General features: G+C 40.7%; 1 protein-coding gene across 5 annotated transcripts in view; it reads left to right on the top strand.

Annotated features, from left to right (window-relative positions):
- The window catches only part of HIVEP2 (HIVEP zinc finger 2), a 151,084-nt gene that overhangs the window by 99,438 nt on the left and 29,761 nt on the right, over positions 1–21,885 (top strand). For all 5 annotated transcript variants that reach the window (XM_054162666.1, XM_054162667.1, XM_054162665.1 and 2 more), the window contains one exon: positions 20,509–20,553. The gene's annotated coding sequence lies outside the window, so the exon portion shown is untranslated. The remainder of the gene's footprint in view (positions 1–20,508; positions 20,554–21,885) is intronic.

The following is a 21,885-nucleotide window of genomic DNA, read 5'->3' as shown; positions in this document are numbered from 1 at the left end:
GTCTTACTCTGTGTAATGTTAGCTGTGAAGTGTGTGGTTCTTATTAGCAGGTTTAAGCCAGTATAAAAACAAAAACAATGGAGTTATAACCATAATTTGTGACCATTCATATAATCACATAAAAATCAAAGCCAAGTTCTCTCTCTCTGGTACAGTCTACCACGAGTAGTTTCATTTAAGACTCTCTCAAGTCTGCAATCCCTAGTGCAGGTAAACCTGTTGCTGAAGTCAATGACAGTGTTACCAGTATCAGAGCATTAGGGACAGCTTATGTATAAGAGCCTGTAATTAATCTTGATTTGGGATGTTAAAAGATTAATGCTATAAGCATTCCAAGTGTGTGCACTGCTATTGCAGTCAATACACTGTTGTGCCCACAGTGGGACTGCTTATGTGCTGCAGAGTCTGCATGGGGGTAGGGGAAAGATAAGGGTTCTACTCTTGGAGTCTATCTGATGTGGGAAATCTGAGAGCACTGGGTCAGACATGAGCTGCTTTTGAACTTCTCAGCATGAGGGCTGCGCCTACAGCTTCTTAGGAATTTCTCATAAAAACAATTTGTCAACTGAAAGTGGAATTTCCACAAGAACAAGTTTTCCGCTGGAAAACCTCCATATTGCTATTTTTATTTTTTGGGTTTTGTTTTCCCATGGAAATCTCTGAATGAAATACATCCTTTTAAGTCACCTTACTTCATGAAGAGGATCTTCAATTAGCTGAACTGAGCTAAAACCGTTTCAGTCTAGTTACATTTCCTATTACTCTGTCTTTCTCATCTCATGGCAAATGGCAGTACAGAAATTTATGCTTTAGAAGTTCCTGTGGGCAGCTCACCTTCAGAGTCCTCCATGTCCCACACTGGATTGTAGTCACTCTTGTGAAAAAGTCAACTAAGTACTGGGGAAAAAAAAGTGTCATAGTAAAACAGATTCTAAAACAGAGGCCTCAAACCCTGGGAAACCAGAGGATATTTGACCATTTGTGAGCTTGTATCTTTGCTGTTCAAACTCAGTTTCCCAATTTTTTGTGTGTTTTTAACTGTTTATTTAAAACTTCTATGGGGGGTTGTAAAACTCTTGGATTCCATCTGAGATTAATGAGGAATAAAAAGTAAGTACATTTAAGTGACTAAAATTGGATAAGGGCAGACAATCAAAGTGAAGGACTCCCTCCCATGTCTTGCTTTATTGCCTGCTTTAACTGTCCCTGTGAAAGGCATCTGCGACATTACTGTAGGTGACTGGACACCTGGTGATGAGCATATGGGAAGGGAGAGGAATGCTGCTGACACTAAGGTGTTTGTTGTATCACACAGTGACCTCTTAGGGTTGAACATTAAAAAAGAATGAATGCACATGCCTCTCACTTTTTAAAGTAACAGTTTCAATAGTTCATCAAGATGAGTAGTAGATGCTGTGCTCTCCTTATGGTACTGTGTCTCAGGACTTTTACAAATAATTTCCCCTGTCTTGCTACCCCTCATGGGCTCTTCATTGTATTCTCATTTAGCCAATTCTGCTTAAAGCACTGAACCTATGCCTATATTGCGTGGTGACCAGCTGGCAGATTTGATGGTCATGGATGGTGTCATGAACAGAGTGCTAGCCTCTGTTGTCCCTGTGGGAAACATCCCCCAGAAGGAAATGGGTTCTACCAGAAACCACACTGTGTGGCAGCCACTGTACCAGAGGAAACTCACTGTCTACATGAGGCTGAAGGCTGGGTCAAATTTCATCACCTCATGCACACAGGAAGCAGCATGGCAGATGTCTGACTTTCTTTCAGGCAGCCTTCTCTGTGCTTCTCGAAAGACATGAGAGTTGTGGTTAAATATTGCAGTCTAACCTTTTACTTGCTCACAGGCTAAACAGGAGCTAACTATTAGCCATTGCCTCCATTTTCAGTATCGTTTCCACAGGATGAAGGGTAGTTGACTCTCAGTCATGTTATATCTTCCAAATTAATGACTCCGAGTGCATCTGATGAAACAAATAAGTACAAAAGTCCTTCTCTGTCTCTTGCTCTGTCCCTCTCATAGGATTCTCTGTCTCCCTGTACCTCTGTCACTGATTTGTTTTTGCCATCATAATTTTCACTGAGTAGTCTGAATCAGATTTCTGAACACTGACTACTGGATATGAACTTCAGGGTGGACGGTAGCAACAGCTTATGACGAACTCACTTGGCTGTGAAATCAGGAGGGCTTTTTGAGAGCTACATTTGCCATTAGCCCTGCCAGCATGCCCTTTCAGAGGGTGCTGGGACCTCCCCCGGCCCCAAACTCTTCTGCTTCCCCACTGATCAGCTGCCATGGTGGTGTGAAGGATGAAGGTTACAGATCTGAATCAAGAGATGGCAGATAAGAACTGGTCATCTATTCTTTATTTAAATATGTCAAAAATTGCTTTTAGGTGATACCAATATAACTCACTGGCATTCAAAGGAATGCAAAATAGGCTTTCCATGCTAACAGCCAAAATTTAATTATAACTGAAAAGCTGAACACAGTTTCAGAGACACATGACACCACCATTTCCACCTAGGTACTGTCCTTTGGGGAAAAAATTGTGCCCACCTTGAAATACAGTTGGAGGTGTCCCTTCTTGCTGCAGGGGGTTGGACAAGATGACATTTAGAATAGAATAGAATAGAATAGAATAGAATAGAATAGAATAGAATAGAATAGAATAGAATAGAATAGAATAGAATAGAATAGAATAGAATAGAATAGGATAGAACAGACCAGGTTGGAAGAGACCCTCAAGATCATCGCGTCCAACCTATCAACCAATCCAGCCCACCTAAACAACTAACCCATGGCACCAAGCACCCCATCAAGTCTCCTCCTGAACACCTCCAATGAGGGTGACTCCACCACCTTGCCGGGCAGCCCATTCCAATGGGCAGTCACTCTCTCTGTATAGAACTTCTTCCTAACATCCAGCCTAAACCTCCCCTGGCTTTGGACAAGATGACATTTGAGGATGCCTTTGGACAAGATGACATTTGAGGGTGCCTGTGGACAAGATGACATTTGAGGGTGCGTTCCAATCCAATGCAATCTGTGAATCATCTGTGAGTCTGTGACTTTTAATTCCCCATTCTAAAAGAAATTGTGTTCTCCAGTTAAACTGAAACCAAAGATTTCATTCACCTGTTAGAATGTAAAAACTAAGTGAAGGAGGGAGTGTAGCAATTATTCAAGCCGTTCAGCAAGAAAAACAAAATAGCAAAACACACTGATGACAATCAGTTGTATTTCACTGCAAAAGTTACAAATGGCCTCAGTTCTAAATTTAAGATAGGCAGAAATTGTTCTGTTTAGCATGTCCTAAAATTATCCAGCACAGAAATACTTCGGGGAAGTGTAAAAATTAATTCTCAATTTTGCAAAAGGCAGCTTAAAGGGGAAGGAATGCTGATGTGGAAGCATGAAATAAATGCCATCTCAGAAACCATTTTACCAAACGTAGGGGAGAGTCATACGCTTCATATCCTTGTTAGGAGGTTCTTGGAGAAAATACTCCCACTCAGATAGAAATTCACTGTAAACATCTCTCTTGCTGGTAGCGTTGATGTACTTTTGAGGATGGGGTGGCTCTTAGAAGGAGCAGAGTGCATTGTGCAATAATGTGAACTTATGTTGCATAGACACTTCCAGTATTGGAATGTGAAATGTCTGAAACTGGGAGTGGGTGGACAAGAGGTGGAGCCAGCCAGGAGCCTGGGTGGCTGTGTTTCTGAGAAACTCTCTTCTGCTGGTGCGTACTGCTAATTTGGCAAGCATATGGCTGAAGCCCTGAATAGTGCTAAGTCGAACCACTAAACAACATCGAGTTACAAATGGACATGGAGCTATAGGGTGGTATTTTGGAAGCTAAACATGTAAAACCTAGTTGAAAACAAGGCTGAATGCTTTCAGACCTGAAACCACAGCCTCCCAAAATGCGTCAGAGGCTCTTGATGCTGCAGCAAGGTCAGCTTCCCTCCCCCCAACCTGTGAGTCAGGACAACTCTATTAAAGGAAGCTTTTATTGGAAGCTGTCAATAGAGAAGTAGACAACATGCAGATGGTGAGGACATAGTAGGAAAGGGTTTGGATCCTGTGCCTGCATAACCCCCTGTCACCAACAGGGAGAAGACCATTTTTTCTGGAGAACAGAGGGATACTGAGGAAAGAATAGTATTTGAGGAAGAGGTAGGTTTGCCTGATTTCACCTTCTCTTTAATTAAAGATAGGATTCAGAATCCACTATCCACTCAAACTGGCGTAGTATCCACTTCTCAAGTGGGACAAAGGCTAAGTCTCTTGGGGGCTTGATGCTCTCAGTGCTTGTCCACAGTTCCTTCTGTATCTTCTTCTGAGAATCACAGAAAAATAATCTTGTAGCAGCTCAGTTCACTGTAGAGAGAGAAAGAAAATCAAGGAGAAAACAGAAGGTATTGGACAGGTAGGGATTTCGGTGGTGTGATCTTCATTTTCAGACACTTTTCACCTTCTGAAACTTTCTATGCAGTAGTCATACACTTACTCAATTCCTTTGCTATAAATCCAGACCTGATCATGGAGGGGATAAACCCTACTGGAACTTAAAAATGTCAGTGAACAGTGCTGTCCCATTTCTGTTAGTGCTCCTTTAACTTTTTCCTTGTTATTGGTTATTGCTGTTGTTACCTGGACCACTTCAGCGGAGTGTTAGCATAGAGGAAATGCCTGTAACAAACACCATTTTAACAACTGGGGCACATTCTTTTAGTTGTGCTCTTCTTTTAATGCTGGCAGGTGCTCTGTGTTTCCTGAACTCACTGTTACTGCTACTAGAGAAGAAATATCATGCAGCAGCTTTGTGATGAAAAAGATACTCCTAGAACTAATTTACAGTGTCAGTACTTTTATTGTTTCTGTATGAGACTGCTCGCAGAAGGAAAGAGATCCTGGAAACCATCCGTAGTTATTTAATTCATGACCTGTCAGAAAAGAAGGTTTTGGTTTCCAATCCTGACAAGCACTCTGGGTGAAAAGCAGAGTATGGTCCTGGCTATGCGAAGAGGTGACCTACCTGGGCCCTCAGCACACTGGGCAGCATTTACATTTGAGTGATTTCCCTGAGAATATCCCATGTGGAGTTTTCCACTATGTTGAAGGCTTTTGTTGTACTGTTTTTTTGATACAATTTCCATTTCACTGGTGGAATATTGCTTTTAACTTTCCCACAAGCTGGTTCAAGGAGGATGGAAAGGGGTGGGGAAAAAGTTGCTCTGCACCTTTAATTTCTATGTCAATGTTAAGGTTTGGATTTGAATCCATGGGCGGTGCATTTTTTAAGCAACACATTGTTCCTTTGCTTCAAAACAAAACAAAACAAAACAAAACAAAACTGTATGCTTTTGTGGTGTCCCTTACTGTCAAGCATCCATTAGCAAACACTCAGGCAAATGGGCCTCATTATGCAGATATGTCTGAGCCTGTCTGTGGACATATTTATGTGTGGAGTTTGAGTTGGAGAAGATCCACTGCTCTTGATAGACTTGCTGAGGGAGGTATCTGCCTGAAATTTCATTTATGTTTTCCATTCACAAAGTGTTCAGTATAAAGACAGTTACAAAGGAAAAAGAAATAGAAATGCACATCCCCAAAGCATCAAGCAAGGCAATGTCTTGTGCAGGCTGTAAGATGAGTAAAGGAGAGGGTGGACAGACAAACCTGAGCACAGTAGCATGGTCTCCCAGAAGGTGTGCAGAACTGCACCTGGGGTCCCCTGCATCAGGCAAAGGGAGCTCTTGAATATTTCATCAGGACTTGCTGCCATGTTCCCCTTTAGTGTGATTCAGCAAATCATGCTAAAGTATGCTTCCTCTGCCATCTGCCAGATTGCCTGCTGTTCGGACCTGCTCTGAGCAGCCAGCAGGAAGCATGGCTGCTTTTGACCTTTGCTGGCATTCTGCTGGCCTTCCTCTGCCCTTTGCACTTTCTGGCAAGGTCCTGGTGCAGTCAGGCTACAGCACAGCAACTTAACTGCCAGCATCCTCCAGATGTCACGTGAAACTGTAGTGTGGTTTACATCAGTTCTGCTCTTGCTGCTTTCTTTGCTAAGCAGGTTTGTATAGAGCATAAAAGTCCAAATCCTATTTTAAGATTAGATTTGACATCCTTGAACAGATCAAGAAGAAAAAAACATGTTACCCCGAGAAAGTGATAAATACCAGACTGATAGCTTCTTTACTTTTAAAGTTTTGCTGATCAGAAATCAGAGGCTGAATTTTGGATCAAACACCCATAGTGGTTTTGCAATCAAATATTCCCTGCTTGTGAAGATACAAACAGCAACTCCTCCAGCTTGCTCTAATGAACCAGCCGCTCTTTGTTGGTGCTAACAGAGCAATTAGGCTCCCTGCTAGAAGAGCACTGTTTGTTACGCTGCTGCATCCCAGTGATTGGGGTTATTTTACTCAAGCAGGCGTAACTGATCCACAATTAAAATGGCATTTTCATCTCAGAGGTTGAGAAAAAGCTTTTGAAGATCTTAGTTGCTCTGATGATGATCTTGGTAGAGGAACAAAATCAAGCAAGGGTCCTTTGTTGCAGCAGTTGGGTCGTGACTGAAACAGTTGGCTACTTCATTATAGCAAACATGTAGGTGGCCTTTCTCATGTTTTGAGATCCAAGAGAGAAGCTGTGACTTTACTGACACCTTTGAGGGGAGTGGAGTCAATCCTTTGCAGCAGCAGAGTCACGTCAGCTGTGCCATATGTAGCATTGCACTGACGGTGAGACCTCTCCTTTCAGCCGCTTTGAAGTTGCAGGCTCTGCCTTTCTGGTAGGATCAAATCCCAGTGGTCAGAGCAACCTGGGTTTGAGCAGCTTGAGATCCGTCTGTAGTTTTTTGCACCTCTTTTGTTGTAGTATTGATAGCTCATTTTTACCTGTGCTTTTTCTTCAGCATAATAGCTACCAGTGGCCTTCCTTGCTGGTACTGGTTCAGCTCAGAGGGACATGCTGGATGTAATTTGGTGGATGATTAGGGTGAGATCAGCTCTTGAAACTGGAGTCAAGTTGATGATGAAACCTGAGTTTTGTTAATAATACATTGTAATTATTACTGCTGGCAGGGCAGATATCTCATATTTCTCATCTTTTAGCCTGAGAATCCTAGCTTAAATGATCTGTTAAACTTCTTGGCCATTCCACCTCTTCCTTGGGTCTGCAAAAGGAAGGTGTCCCATCTCCTCTACCAGATTTCTGCCCAAGCTTTCTGAGGTAGAGCAGTGCCTCCACAGATGTCAGTGTGTTACACAAGCTGGAGCTCAGGAAGGCTGTAAAGAGGATACGTGATCGACAGATGAAGCAGCAGAACATTAATAATACAAGATGTCTAATTGGACCTGCCCTTTTGCCCAGCAGTGAGGACATATGGCACCGTGCAGCAGGCACCAGGCCTGTGGCAACCTGCTCACACCTCATATAGGTCTTCACAAAGGAAAAACTGCACTATGGTTTGAGCCACTTGCCTGCTGTAATTGCCAATAAAGCATTAATCCTAGCCTTTCATAGTCTGCATCTATTGCTTGCACCTCAGAGACGCTGGGCCAGATTGGAGAGGTGACATGAATCATGGTGTGCCTTACATGTTGCTGAGTGGGAGGGGAGTGCATGCTGGTGAAAGTGACACTGTGCAGGGGTGGGAGGGAGAAGGCTGTGGCAGGAAAAGCGACCTGTGGCAGGATGTAGGAAGATGTGAGATAGCGCAGCCCCTCATTACTTAACACCATCTCTTTCTACTGACTCCCGTGGCTCCCCTTGCAGCCTTCCCTACTGCTACCCTGTACTGGCACCTGCTGCTTCCAGTTGCCCACCATGAGGTGTCCCTACCCAGGGTAAGAAATCAGCAGTGCTGTCACTGACTGTAGACTTCCATTTTGTGGAAAGTGCCACCATGGATCCACCGTATCACCCAAGATACAGGCAGTCTCCCTCCCCACCTGGGCCACGTGTTTGTGGAGGCACAAGCTAGGGTCTTATGCTCAGGACAGTGACTTTACAACACCTGCTGTTTAAACACTGACCGATGGAGAAGAGCCATAGCAGGAACTTACTGAAAAGAATCATAGGATCATAGAATGATTTGGGTTGGAAGGGATATTTAAAGGTCATCTAGACCAACCCCAAAGGCAGGGACATTTTTAAGAAAATCAGGTTTCTCAGAGCCCTGTTCCAACCTGGCCATGTATGTTTTTAGGGATGGGGCATCTGCCACCTCTCTGACCAACCCCTTCCGGTTATTCACCACTCTCATTGTGAAAAATGTCTTCCTTATATCTAGTCTAAATCTACACTCTTTTAGTTTAAAAGCATTGCCCCATATCCATGCTGGACAAAGAATATCAAGCTTAACACAGCACATCAAGAAAAAAGCATCCTCTCAATTTCCCACTGGATTTAATGTGAAAAAAAAAAAGATAATTGTATTAACTACAAATACTTCAAAATCAGAATACAATAAGTAGTGTCAGAAGAATAATTTTCACTGAATATTGAACACAAAGTTGTCAATGTTTTACAGTGAGCTTTTTCCCCTGTTGTAAATGAGATAAAAGGTCTGGTATAAACCTGTACATTTTTGTTTAACCCTGGTCCCAGGACAACTGATGTGAGGACATGAAGCAAACCAGTCATGTAAGCATCATCCTAAGGAATCACAGTATTAAGCAGAAAATCCATAATTGTAGAAAAGACCATTTCCTTGCACAGCTCATGCATAGCACTCAAAAGTAGGCATGTGTGCTACTTCCAGTAATAAGGTACTTTAAACAGTTGCAGGCATTCTTAGGAGAGTCTTGAGACCTGGCTTGCCTTCCTTTTGGGTTAGAGGGACCAAAATTCATGCCATGCAAAAGTACAAAGTTGCTCTGGAAAGAGAGATTGCTGAACATCTCTGAACACCTTTGAGAATGTGGCTCATCCTCTTGCAGTTAAACCCATGAAAGTTGCAAGACTCCTGTGACACCGTAAGGTGTGGTTAGCAGTGGACCCAAAACATGTTCATGGGCAAGTCTAGCAAGTGTTGGTGATGCAGAGGTGGGCCAGGACTCAATGCGAGCCTTCCTGTTCCTGGGCATGAGGCAACCCCTTGACTTCAGCCTAGTGGAGCAGACAGGCAGTAGATGGTTTCTGAGCCCTGATCTCTACTCACCACGATGTGCACACCAGCTGACATACACAGGTGCAGCATCAGCACTTGAAGGACACATTCATTAATTCCTGTATAGTAGAGGTGACTGGGAATCAGAAATTCAAAGGTGTGGTTGGAAGTGCTTCTCAATATTGCCTGTAAAGATGAAACGGTATCACTTGGCCAGACAGTTACTTCTACTACTTTATTAGGCAGCATAGGAATGCCTTAAATGGGAGAGAGTTATATTTGCATTGTTCCTAAAAGCTTCTTTGTGCTGGTGAATTGGTGTAAGCTGGCCAAACAGAGTTGTCAAAGTACAACTGCATCTCATCAGTCTTCAAGCCTATGTGTCTGCTTCTGGCTGGGATGCTTCTGGTGCCTTCTCTCAAGGGCACTGCTGGCTCAGGCAGCCAGAGCTGGCACAGGACATGTCCCACTTCCTTCAGCTCTTAGAGTCTCATTTTTGGTCCCTGGAGAAGTTTGCTGGTACAGCTCTGGTTTCACTTCTGAGTCTATTTCCTGGTCTGTATTAGGATGTTTTGATAGGAAACTGTTCTCTATTTGTTATGTGAGGATGCAAAACCCATGTAATTTTCTTCACATTTAATCTTTTCATAATCTCAGTGAAAAAGGCTTTGAATTTGCCCCCCCTCATGTTCTGAAGTTTCTCAAGTTACGTTTAGAAACAGAAGCTGTTTTGCATAAAGGTAAGTTTGTGTTTTTAACAAGAAAAGTTGGTGTTAGACTGGCTAAATATACCCACAGAGTCATACTCAGTGGGTAGTCCTAGCTATTTTTAGGCTTTATTTTTGCCTCTCTTTATTTATTTTTTTTGGTGACACCTCCACTGTACCTTCAGCTCACAGAGAGGCCCAGCTTCCTGCTCCGGTATGAAACTCGCAATTACAGGAGGAGTCAGTCTTGTCAGGTGTCATTTATCAGGCATTGCAGAGGACTGGTGTCAGCAAAGGAAGAACAAAGCTTAATAAAAAGAGAGAGAGGGAGAAGCATCCTCTTAATAATTTGCCCTTTGCAACAACAGACCCTTATCTGATCACCCACGCTCATCTGGCTGCTGACGCTGTACTTGCTTCATTAGTACAAGCTATTTTTACACCTTTTGTGTCTTTTGAGGAACCGAGTGGGCCTGCTGGCTTGTAGTGATTCACCATCTCCAGGCGAACAGGGTGTCCTCAAATCCTGCCATGGTGGGTAGGAAGAGAGAAGTAGAAGGAAAGGTTCAATTGAATAAACAGGTTGATTAATTGCCTTAGGTGATCCGAGTGCTACAGCCTTGTACTTTGGTCTTCAGGAGAATAGCCTACAGGGTTTTGGTTTGCAGTCCAGTTTTTCATGTTATTATGTGCTCTCCCAAGGAACTTTTAGTAATGATTTAAAGTGTAGGTTAGCAAACATGAAGTCCTATGTGTTCATGAATGTACACTGTCTGTTCCTTTCTTTTAATGGGGATGTTGGGGGCTGGACTAGGAGATGTCTGGGAGTTGAACTCTATGATCTTTAATGGTGCCTTTCAACCCAAACTATTCTACCATTGTATGTTGGTGATGCTTTTTTTTTTGTTTGTAGTGCAAAATGTCATTGGTGTATAACAAGCACCCAAGAGGCTTTGGGCTAGCTGATTTCACTTCCACTTCTGACAATGGAAAGAAAACTAGATTTGGTGAAATGTGCAGGAGCATGAAAACCCTGTACAAAGTTGTCTGGAGTTTTCCAGAGCTGAACAGTACTTGCTTTCCCTTTCAATAGACCATCAGCCCTTAAACTGCCCTCTTAAAGCTTGCTGAGCTCTCTGCTGGTGGCTGAAATTAAACTTTTTGCTGTCCTTACTTCAATTTTTCCTGGGTAGCATTGATTTTGTGTCCTCTTGTGCCATTTATTAACTATAGAATAATGGATTCATATTGCAAGTTTTCTTGGAGAAGTATCAAAAAAAGTTGGTGTGGGATACATATATGAAACTTTAAGGTGTTGATTGTACTAAGAATGCCCTGATCTAACCCTGTCTGATATAAAGTCATCATGAAATGTAAGCAGCGTCTTTCCCAAGAAATATTTTGGGGTTTATTGTATTGCATTTATTGAGAATCTGTAACCAAGCTGTCAGCTTGGCCTGTCCCTCAGATACCAACACAGAGGTTTTATAAGTGGATTAGGACATTTTGGTAGGCTATCATCTTTTCAGAGGTATTTGGTCAGGGAAGTGATACTTTTGTTCATAAACACAGTTGATTTGTGTTTTGTGTAAAGAAGTCTAACTGCAAAAACTGAAATTTAATATATGCCTGCAAAACACAGCAGAAAGCTCATGCTCACTTTACTGATTTTTTAAAGAGATGTTCTGATGCAATTGGATGTTATACATAGTGACTTCCAATGTTTCATGCAATGAAAAGGAAAGAAGTGCTGTAGAATATGACTAATTTTAAAGAGCTTTTTTCCCCTTTCTTTATTTTTTTTTTCTTTCTTTCCCCCTGCCAGGTATCCTGAGGGTTTTAAAGAAAGCACCATCCTTACATGTGCAGTCCAATTAATGTACCTTATATTACTGCTGTAGTGGTCAGAATCTTAAGGCAATGCTAAGTGACTAGATTTGCTATTGCAAAAGACCTGCATGGAATTACTAGTCAAAATGAAACATTTTGTCTGCAGAGTAGTGACTGTTGTGACATCTGTATGATTTGAGGCTTAATAGCTGATCTCAGCTGAACTGTAATGAAGTATTCAAAATGGATTGAAATAAAACTGCTGTGAAGGCCTGTTCTACTTTGGGTGCAAAAAAAAAAACCCATTAAAGGAAATTGTAAGAACATGCTACTGATGTTCAGCTTGCATCTGTTTTTGTTTTGACGTGTGGTGACCACAGGGCTTAGTAAACAATGGCAGGTTTTAAAATAAGCTTGTATAATAATTGGTGTGAGTGAAAAACAAACACAAGTTCAGATACTATAAATGCCTTCCTATGTAATTCATCCCGGGGTGAGAACGTTCACCAGAGGCGCAGTGCATTTGCTCATTCAAGAAAGTGTTAGAAAAATGCTGATATTTTAATCTGAAATGCAAGTGGCTTCTTCTGACATGGTGTGAAAGGAGGCATAGCTGTTCGCAAAATCTGCCATGGTTGTATAATTAAGATTGTGTAACTTTTTGAACTAAAAAAGCCTCACTTCCCAGAAGCCTTGGCGATATTCTCCCTCTAAGATGGAAATGCTAGGCAAAAGCCTGATATTTGCCTAATACTTCCATTTGGCAACAGAATAATCATCACTTTGTACCTGAAAATGATGCAGTATTGACACGAAATTTGATTTCTTGTTATGTCCCTGGTAATGCTTGGGGAAACACTTGTATGGTGTCTTAGCAGGGACTTAGCAGCACAGGTCTGTTCTCCCCAGCAGCTGCCCAGTGTTGCAGTACTTCCATGAAAATGCAGAGCATTTCAGCCTTTGCATGCCATTTTGGTTAGGAAAACTGTTATGGCTGACAACTTTAGCAGTTTGAACTCTTCTCTGACACTCTTCTTACCCTTAGCATAGACAATTTGCAAGTCTAGAAATGAGTACAAACCACATCCACACAGGAATCTTTGCATATGCACTCCTGTCTTGCACAAGTGCTGCTAGATTCATAGTTTAGTTAATCTGCCCTTGATAAAGTGTGAGAATTCCCTTTCTGATTAACGTTTTTCTTTGTGTTAAATTGAGAAGAAGTTCTTTAATCTCAGTATTTTTCACCAGTTCTTGAAACTGCAAAATTTTGATTGCAGTCCCAGTGGCATCACATAGCATTAATAATCACTTTCTACCTAAAAATGATGTAGTACTGACATGAGATTTGATGTAATTTTTTTTGTCCCTGGTAATGCTTGGGGAAATACTTGTATGGTATCTTAGCAGAGACTTAGCAGCACAGGTCTGTTGATCAGTGTCTGAACCTTTGCTTTTCATGGATTTGAGGTATTTTGCCTTTCAGAGGCCACATAATGTCTATTAATTTACATGATAATAGTTTGGGGACAACGGCAGGGCCAAAGCTCCATTTCTTTTCTGTGCTGCTGGTGTGGGGAAAAAAAAAGTAATCCTGCAAATAGTGATCAGAAACTATTTCACACTCTCAAGGATTGGCCATCTTATCACAGAATCACAGAATCACAGAAGCATTCAGGTTGGAAAAGACCCTCAGGATCACACCAAGTCCAACTGATAACCCTACTCTACAAAGTTCCCCCTACACCGTAGCCCCAAGAACCACATCCAGATGACCTTTGAACACATCCAGGGTTGCTATCCTTATGTTCAATTGCTGTGGCTCAGAAGAAAGTGAGATAGAGTTGAGTTTCTGCTGCTAAACAAATCATCCCAGTAATTTAGAGTTAATTTCTATCTCAGCACCGCTTTGGATACTACTATACATTGTTTATTTGCTACTGTTTATTTGCTTCTGAACTTATACATGAGAGGAACTGATTCTTCTGCAAATAAGGACCAATGGGACTAGGCATTATATGAACCTTACTTAGGCCATCAAAATAGCATTTAAAAAGGACCTTAGTGGTGGCTGTCTGTTTCTGACTGTTCTCTGCATAGGAGCTGGTGTCTCTCTTGTAAGTTGCTGCATACTGGGATTCAAAAGAAAATTTGGGAGAGGGGGAGTAAAATGACTGTGCTATTTTTGTTGACTTTTGAAGTTTTAGTGACACTGGAAATGCTGTCTGTCAGATCTACCATTGCTCTGCCATCACGTTTTAAGGTCTGCATGGGGAAATGACTGGTATTTTACTCATCTGGTTTCATTTTTTAACTTGTTCCCCAAGGAAATAAGTAGCAGTGTGAGAAGATTAGCAGTTTATATAATTCTCATGTTTAGTCTGAATAATCCAAATCCTTAGCTTTTTTTTTTTTTTGTGTGTGTGTGTGGAGATGGATTCAGGATGTCCACATCAGAAGACAGACATCCAGAACAGGTAGATTTTTTTATTATGTGATATGCTTAAGCACCTCTGACAGATTTGTACATGCACAGCAAGGTTAGACAGGCAGAAACAAAATATTTACCTGATTAGTTAAAAGCGATGGGATCAGAGAGATCAATTAGCTGCTAAATGACTGACAAGCTTGTTTGTCCTGTGGCTGTTTTGGCATGGCTATTTTGGCATCTCTTTTAATAGCAGGGCTTTGTTCAATTCCAGGAGAAGTGTAATTTGCTTACAAATTAATACCTATAAAGGAAGTGTTGAAGATTAATTTGGCTTCTATGTAGCTTTCTCTCTCTACCCCCCCTCCCGCCCTTTCTTTTTTTTTAAAGAAGTTATCTTGTGGAAATAAGTCTATGTTCATTTGGACCTTGGCAACATGGAAGCTTTTTTTATACATTTTTTCCATCCAGTTGTAATGTGTACATTGTGTATAATGCTGAAATGGGAAATAGTGATTTGAGTGAGCAGTCCTTGTCATTATAGTGAAAAAGTCAGTGTTAAAGCATTTCTGCTGTAGGCTTCTTCTATGGCTTCTTAAAATATACTCAACTTGAATTTTTTGGGGGGTGCTATTTTTCAACAGAGAGTGGCAATTTAAAATTGTATTTAAGATACTTAACACAGCAAAAACTGAGTGCTTTGCTGCAGCTGTGCTCTTAGCATTTATGATGCAAGCCAGCTTCTCTTGAAGAAAATTGCCAATGTTTTCTTACTACCATGTAATTGAACACTTATTGCAATGTATGTCACAAATTTCTCTGTACACATCTAGAAGGTGTTGGATTAGTTTGTTTTCATATTGTAACAAATAGCCTCAGATAATGGGTATGTAGGATGTAAAAGCTTAAACCTAAGTGATGTGTAAATCTGTTTGTTTTTATGATGAATAAATCTAGAATTTGGAACTCATTGGTTCAGATTCATACCATCATAATGTGGAGCAGAATTTAGCTCTTACTTCTCCATGGTGTTGGAATAGTTTGTTGGCTTTCAATCGCTCGGAATCAAATCTCATATCTGTTCAAATGTCCTTGAAGTTAAATGAGAGATTCTTGTGTCATACCTGATTTTTCTGTAAGGTCATCACAGAAGGGATAGAGTGTGTCTGACCTTTGACTCAATAGGATCACCTTCAGATGAGGCAAGGAGAATTTTGTTCTTCACAGCATGTACCCATTGAAATGTATATTAAATGTCTGAGACAGGTGTAAGTTCATACAGTTAAGGTTAACAGATGTTAGAGTGCAACAGATTTGATTATTCATGTTCTTAGTTGGCATCAGCATGCATTTAAGCAGTCAAATTCCAATTATTTTCTTCAACATACTCAGATAATGGTCTCAGATAATAGTTTGAATTATCTGAATTAACATGATTAAGGTGAGTTTGGTAAATCCTTAACATGAATAAAACAATCAATACTACTACAATTAACTAAAATGTGCTTGCCAATGCCACCTCTTTATGCTGTGGTTCTAGAACAGTTTCCAAAATACGAGCCAAATTTAGTGCAAGCACTTAAATAATTGCACCAGTCTGGGTGCCAGATTTTATGTGCACAGATTGTGGCCCTTGAAACCAGTCACTACCAGGGACACAAAGGTGCTTTCATAAAAATCCGACAGTAGAAGCTTGTGCTTGGTCACAGTGAGCTTGCACGCTACCCTTGATGCATCTGTAGCTGGATCCTCTTAGTCAGGCCCCTTCATTTCTGGCTTCTTGGGGAATCAGTGTGAGCACAGTGTGCACCCGCTGTAGCACTGGAAAACAGATCCTGCCCTGTAGCTTCTCTTCAAGTGAGCTTAGGAAAATCTGACTGATCATTTAATAGTAAATAGACTATGTACTATGTCTAGTTGCTGAATAGTATTTCTTTTTTTATTGGCTGGTGCTTTTAAATGACATTTGAAAAAATATATTGCAATGATTTGGTGCAGCCACTGCCCAACTTATAAAGAAATGTATTATTCTAAATGTTTCAGGGTGTTTCCAAAACTGTGGTTCTCTGACTTGTTTTGGAGAATGGTAGTATGTTCAGTTAAGTGCTGAAATCACAAGGGCAGGAGGAACATCTGGGGTGGATTACTACTGTTAGAGTAGTATCTTCAAATGTGAACAGGTAACAAGAGCAGTTACAATATAGAAAGTGGTAGATTGAAACAAATGTGTATGTCCTGTTTTGAAACAAATGTACATAACCTGTTTTAAAAGGGCTACCTTCTTGGAACTGCATGTGTGAGAGGATGGCTTGCAACTCCTGCCAAGTGGCAGCAAAAGCACAGAAATCCTTGCATTCCCCACTAATTCAAGACTTTGCCAAGTGCCAGTGGTTGCCATAGGAATTTGCAATCAACCCTTGAGGCGCTGAGATGGACAGGTATAAGGCTAGCTGTAAACCCACAGTCAGACAGGACCCCTAACCAGGGGTTGTTGAAAATGCAGTTCAGTCTAGTAGTGGAGTTCAAAGAGCACAAGTGTGATGTCAAGTGGTACGAAAATGCAGTTGGCCATCTTTGCTTTATTTGTGTAAAATGCCAAAGCTGTATAGCCCAAGGTCTGCATTCACTTCCGTATGCTGCCAAGTAACAGCCTCAGCCCGTGAACAAATCCATAACTTTGCAAAGAAGGATGAACAAATGCTTCTCTATCTTCATGCCAGTCAAATGCCTCAGTTCAGAGTTGTGCACTGAATGCTGGTCAAGAGCCCTTCTTCAGGCTTAGCCCACCTATGACTGTGTCTATGTAGAAGATGCTGTTTGAAGCTATTAAATGTTTTATTAGGATACCCAGCGGGGTTTTTTTAATGATTCCAACCCCCCACCCCTCCTCCAATGGGATGTCAACACCAAACAGCTTTTTGCAGACTATCATTAGTGATGCAGATGTGGGGTAGGACAGCAAGCCAAGATCTGCTGCCTTTCTTCCCAAAAGGCCAAGGCAATTTTCTTCTCAGTTGCAGGTGGGGAAGCGCTCAGAGGTGGCCTCTCTTTCTTGTAAGGCTGCTTGGCTGCTGGGCTTATCCCAGACATAAACTAGACTTGTCTAATAAGGGTTTTGGCAGAGGTCTGCGCATGATTGTAAGGATTTCATAGGAGCCACTGCAGCTTGTCTATGCTATGCTTGCCCTATAGAATATGAATTCTTCAGGAGCCAGTTGCTGTGGTTTTAGACTGGCTTCGTGCTGGCAGAGCTGGACAGAAAAGATTTAAAGCAGGGCTGGTTCTGACCCTTAGTCCTTACGCTAGAGTCAATATTTATTCTATATGCTGCACTCAGGATTTAGCCTGGAAGACATAAGTTTCCAATTTGTTCACTTGCGAGAGCTGTAACATGAGCTACAAATTGAGAAGTAGTAAAAGTTGTATTTTGCCAAATTTTATTTTAAAGTTGTTGAGTGTAACCATTTTAATGGTCTGGAAAAAAAATTAAATGAAAGGAGGGGAAAAAAAAGAAAGGAAGAAATAATGTTAGGGCTCTGCAGTCCACCAGATATACGTCCCCTACATGCAGCTCTCGTAGGTGCCTTAGGAAAAGGAGTGACAGGGTAATGCTCCTTTCTAGTCTTGATTTAATAGGTGTATCTGACAGAAATACAGCTTCTGGTTTCCCAGTAATCTTCTCATGTTCAAAGTTTTCACAGAAGTAAAATGTCCCAGTTTGAAGCAGGCAGATAGCACAGTTAGTGTGGCTGGAGGAGCTGGCTCCTGGGACACATTCCTACAAGGGAAACCTGGTTTGACTCCTGGCCAGGCAGGACTTTGCAACTCGTGTCAGATGATGTGCTCAGTGCAGCTCCCATATGGCTTCTGATCTGTGTAGGTGGGCTTCTCTTAGTCACTCCAGAAGAGCTGAACTGGACCAAACATGCATTTTTATCATCCTTAGTTCCTTAATTTGAAATAAGTAGTACTTGGAATATAGGGAGTTTCTGTCTATTGGATAGTGTATGTTTGATGAAGGGTAATATTGAAAAGTATATTTAGAGTGTTTTCTCACAGAGAAACAGTAATCAGTTGAAAAATGGAAGTCTGTTGTTGGTTTAAGCTAGGCTGTGGGTGCAGACAGATGAGATAGAGGCTGGACTGGAAAAAAACCCAGAATGTGCACTAGCTTCCAGGGTCTCAGATTTCTGCAGTTAGGCCATTCTCCCATTAAGGAGGTAAAAATAAAGAATAAAAAAACCCCTAAAAAACCCAAACCCAAACCAACAACAACAATGACAAAAAACCCCAAAGAAACTGGAAGAAATGTTGTTAAAGTGACCTTTGACACAGGATGGATGGCAGCTCAAACCAAACCAGAAATTATGATGTTTGTTCTGGAAAGGGATTTATTTTCCCTGGGAGAGTGACTCTGACCAAATTTAAGCCATCAATAATCCCTGTAATTAGTCTATACCTGTTACATAGTCTAGGTTAAAAAATTATATAAACCCTTCTGAAAATAGCAGGACCACAGAATGGCTTGAACTCTGTAACAGAGGTCTCAGTCCAGAACACAAAGTGTATCAGCGTCATCTTTTGCTCAGATAAAACCATTGCTGTCACATTTCTGTGACTGGAAGATTTTTCTCTAAAGATGCTCTTGGTAGAGGGAATATGGAACAGAAAGGATTCTCCCATCTTCTAGAAATGTCTTCTTCACCATTTGCAAAACTGCCTAATAAGGAGTAAAGGATTTTTCTTTGAAGATGGCTAATAACTTTATGATCTTTCAGTGAGGAACAGTTGCTCTCATCCATGTTTCTACTTCTCAAGCCAGATATCTTCCTATACATCCATGCTTCTATACTGGAATCATTACTGATCTGAATTTCAGTGTAGCTCAGCTGCCAAAAATTATTTTGCCACTTGCATGGCATTTCCTTGTGAAGTACTATGGAGCTGCTTAGTAGTAACAACTTCTGATACACTGTAAATCATGGATGAGGATTTCTTTTTTTTCCTTTTAATTTGAGGAAGCAAACTAAGAAAATAAAAATTGACAAAAAATATTCCTAGGATTACATTTTTAGACAGGTTGGCAAGTGGGTTATTTAAATAGCCATTAGTGCATCAAAGCTGAATGACATCGTGGCCTAAAGTACTCTGGTTTTTATTTGACAGCTTGCTATTATTTTGTACTACAGGAGATTTCTCCATAGTTACAACTTTAAAATGTTATCCACATTTGACAAACCAACAGTCCCTTAAACGTTGCTGTCACACTACCAATATATTATTTGTAATATCAAATAAGTAAATGGTAATAGGTAGCACAGTAACAATTCTACTTAAGTCTTGGGGCTTTACTAATGTCTATTTGTTCTTTGGAATGACAAAGAATTTAAAGTTATCTGTTGGTTTTATACGATGGAGGAAGCACAAGTGCTCTAGCTGGTTTTCTGGCAGTGTCTAATTGAGGATCACTGTAGCAGCCTTTATGTCATACTCTGAAGCTAATACTCCAGCTGTTTCTAAAGATCCATTCTTTAGAGATGCTCTGAATTTTGTCCCAAATATAAACCATAAAGAAAAGCTATAATTGTTGCTTCTGCTGTCACAATTGAACAAACATCCTTTTTTAATGAAACAAAAGACAAGATCTGTTTTCAGTATAAAAGTGTTGAAAACTGGGAGAGTCCTGCTTTGATGGGAGAAATACTCTTTACAGCAATGATACGGTGTTCAGGGTCCCTGTTTTCTGTGCTAGTCTCTTTGGCAATATAGATAGTAGTAGCCTGCAGTCTGGTGACAATCAGATAGGTGGCAAATCATGGCAGTCACAGAAGTCTTTTATCTATAATCTTTGTTCTGTAGGTTTCTTCTTTGAGAAGGCAGACATATATCCTTGAGCAGTATCCCATTGGTATTAACTGATTTGGAAACCTACTTGAATTTCACTACGTTTTCTTGCACCTGAGTTGTGACAGCCTGACTAGGATTTTGTTCTGGTCCCTGAAATATATGATCAGAGGCCTGGAGTCTAAAAGTATTAGCTGGGGAGAACACTGAAAGAGGATTTGTGAATAGGATTCAGGGATAATCCGTGCTTAACAAAGGTGTAGGAATGAAGATGGACATTGGCAGCTCTCTTTTTTTACCGATTCAGGAAGAGTGAGACTGCATTGGTTTAGACTTGCAGTTACTCATTTACACACTAGAAACCTAAATGCTTTAAAAAGACTCATGATCATATTCTTCAATAAGTGGTTGCATAGTCCTTTAAGACAAAACAGGAACTTTTTTCATTAGATGAATAAAAGAAATTTATGGATGTCTACTGTAAAGAATAGAACAATTTCTTCAGCAAATATACTTCATACCAATAATTTCTGATGACCTTTCCTTTTTCTTTCTACAGGAAAATTGAAGATAGTCATGCCTGTTAGATGCCTGGAAGATGCAGGTAATTGTTTCATATTAAAAAAACCTAAATCATATATTCCCATTACCTGGTGGTGAATTTTGCCCCTGCACTTTGCTAATGTTTCTTCAAGCCAGGTTCATTTGTTCCACTGTAGGAATGGAAAATGTTCCCATACCTAATACTTTTTTCTTTTTAACCCTTTACCTTGATATTGTAAAATCATGATTGTCTTTATAATTCTCACTGTTTCATTCAGAAAATGTCCTGTGTTTGGATAATATGGAAGCAGGAAGCCTACATGGAAGGTTTTAAGACTAGGCTGGATGGGGCTCTGAGCAGCCTGATCTAGCGTGAGGTGTCCCTGCGCATGACAGGGGGGTTGGAATTGAGTGATCTTTGAGGTCACTTCCAACCCTGACAGTTCTGTGATTCTGTGATTGTTTTTCAGACTCAGATGCTGTCTTGTCTATGAAAATCATACCTCTGAGCTTTTCTCCTTTATAATGGAACCATGGGAACCAATTTCGTTCAAGCATAAAAAGTGCATCTATAGCTGGATAGAAATGTTTCAACATTGAAATCTAAATTGCTAAAGTCACAGTGATAGCTCATCTCTAATACTTTTTATCTCTAGTAAGACGTTCTCATTAAAATTCAATAGAGTGATTGGGAGATGGAGCTGTGGAAAGGTACCAATAGTGCCATGTTTGGAATGCTTATTTGATGTCTCTTTTTTGACTGTATAAAAGCACTGTCAAAGGGTGAATAACACATTCTTGTGAAATCAGTTAGATAATCCAAGTTAAGAAGTACCTCACTTTAGCCATCTTGAAATGTGTTATATACTCTACGGTAGTCATCTATGTTTTCTGTCTAGCCAATGCTGAGAAACAAGCATCTCCATAGTGCATAGACATCCTCTATGTCTGAAACACCTATCACAAGATGGAGCAATTTCTCCTCTGCAAGTACTTATCACTCTCCTCTGACTTTAGAGGAAGACCAGGTGATTAAAGTACATGTCTGAACTATAGCTGAGTAATACTGGATAAGGTGATTCCCATGCACAGTGTTAGGACTCTTATTTTCAACTGTGATTTGCTGGAAGGGCTTTTAAGTAGGTGATGGACTTTCTGAGAATCGAGCCTTTAAACTGCCCCCAGAAAGCCTTTCAAAGCTACTGTTTAATTTGGAAAGTGTAGAACTCTGTTTTCTGTTCCTAGGGCTTTTACTGAATAGTGATTATACTTGTGTGCAATCTCCAGAGCCAGTCTTTACTGTGTCTGATCACAAAAGGGAATTTTGTGAAATGTAGTTACCTTTGCTTTAGTCCCTCAATACTTTTCATGCAAGGCTCAGTGAAAGTGCAAC

The sequence above is a fragment of the Dryobates pubescens genome, chromosome 6 (assembly GCF_014839835.1).
Source record: "Dryobates pubescens isolate bDryPub1 chromosome 6, bDryPub1.pri, whole genome shotgun sequence".
In the NCBI taxonomy this organism is placed as follows: Eukaryota; Metazoa; Chordata; class Aves; order Piciformes; family Picidae; genus Dryobates; species Dryobates pubescens.
The sequence above is the reverse complement of the archived record's forward strand: the minus strand, read 5'-3'. Positions and strand labels throughout refer to the sequence as shown.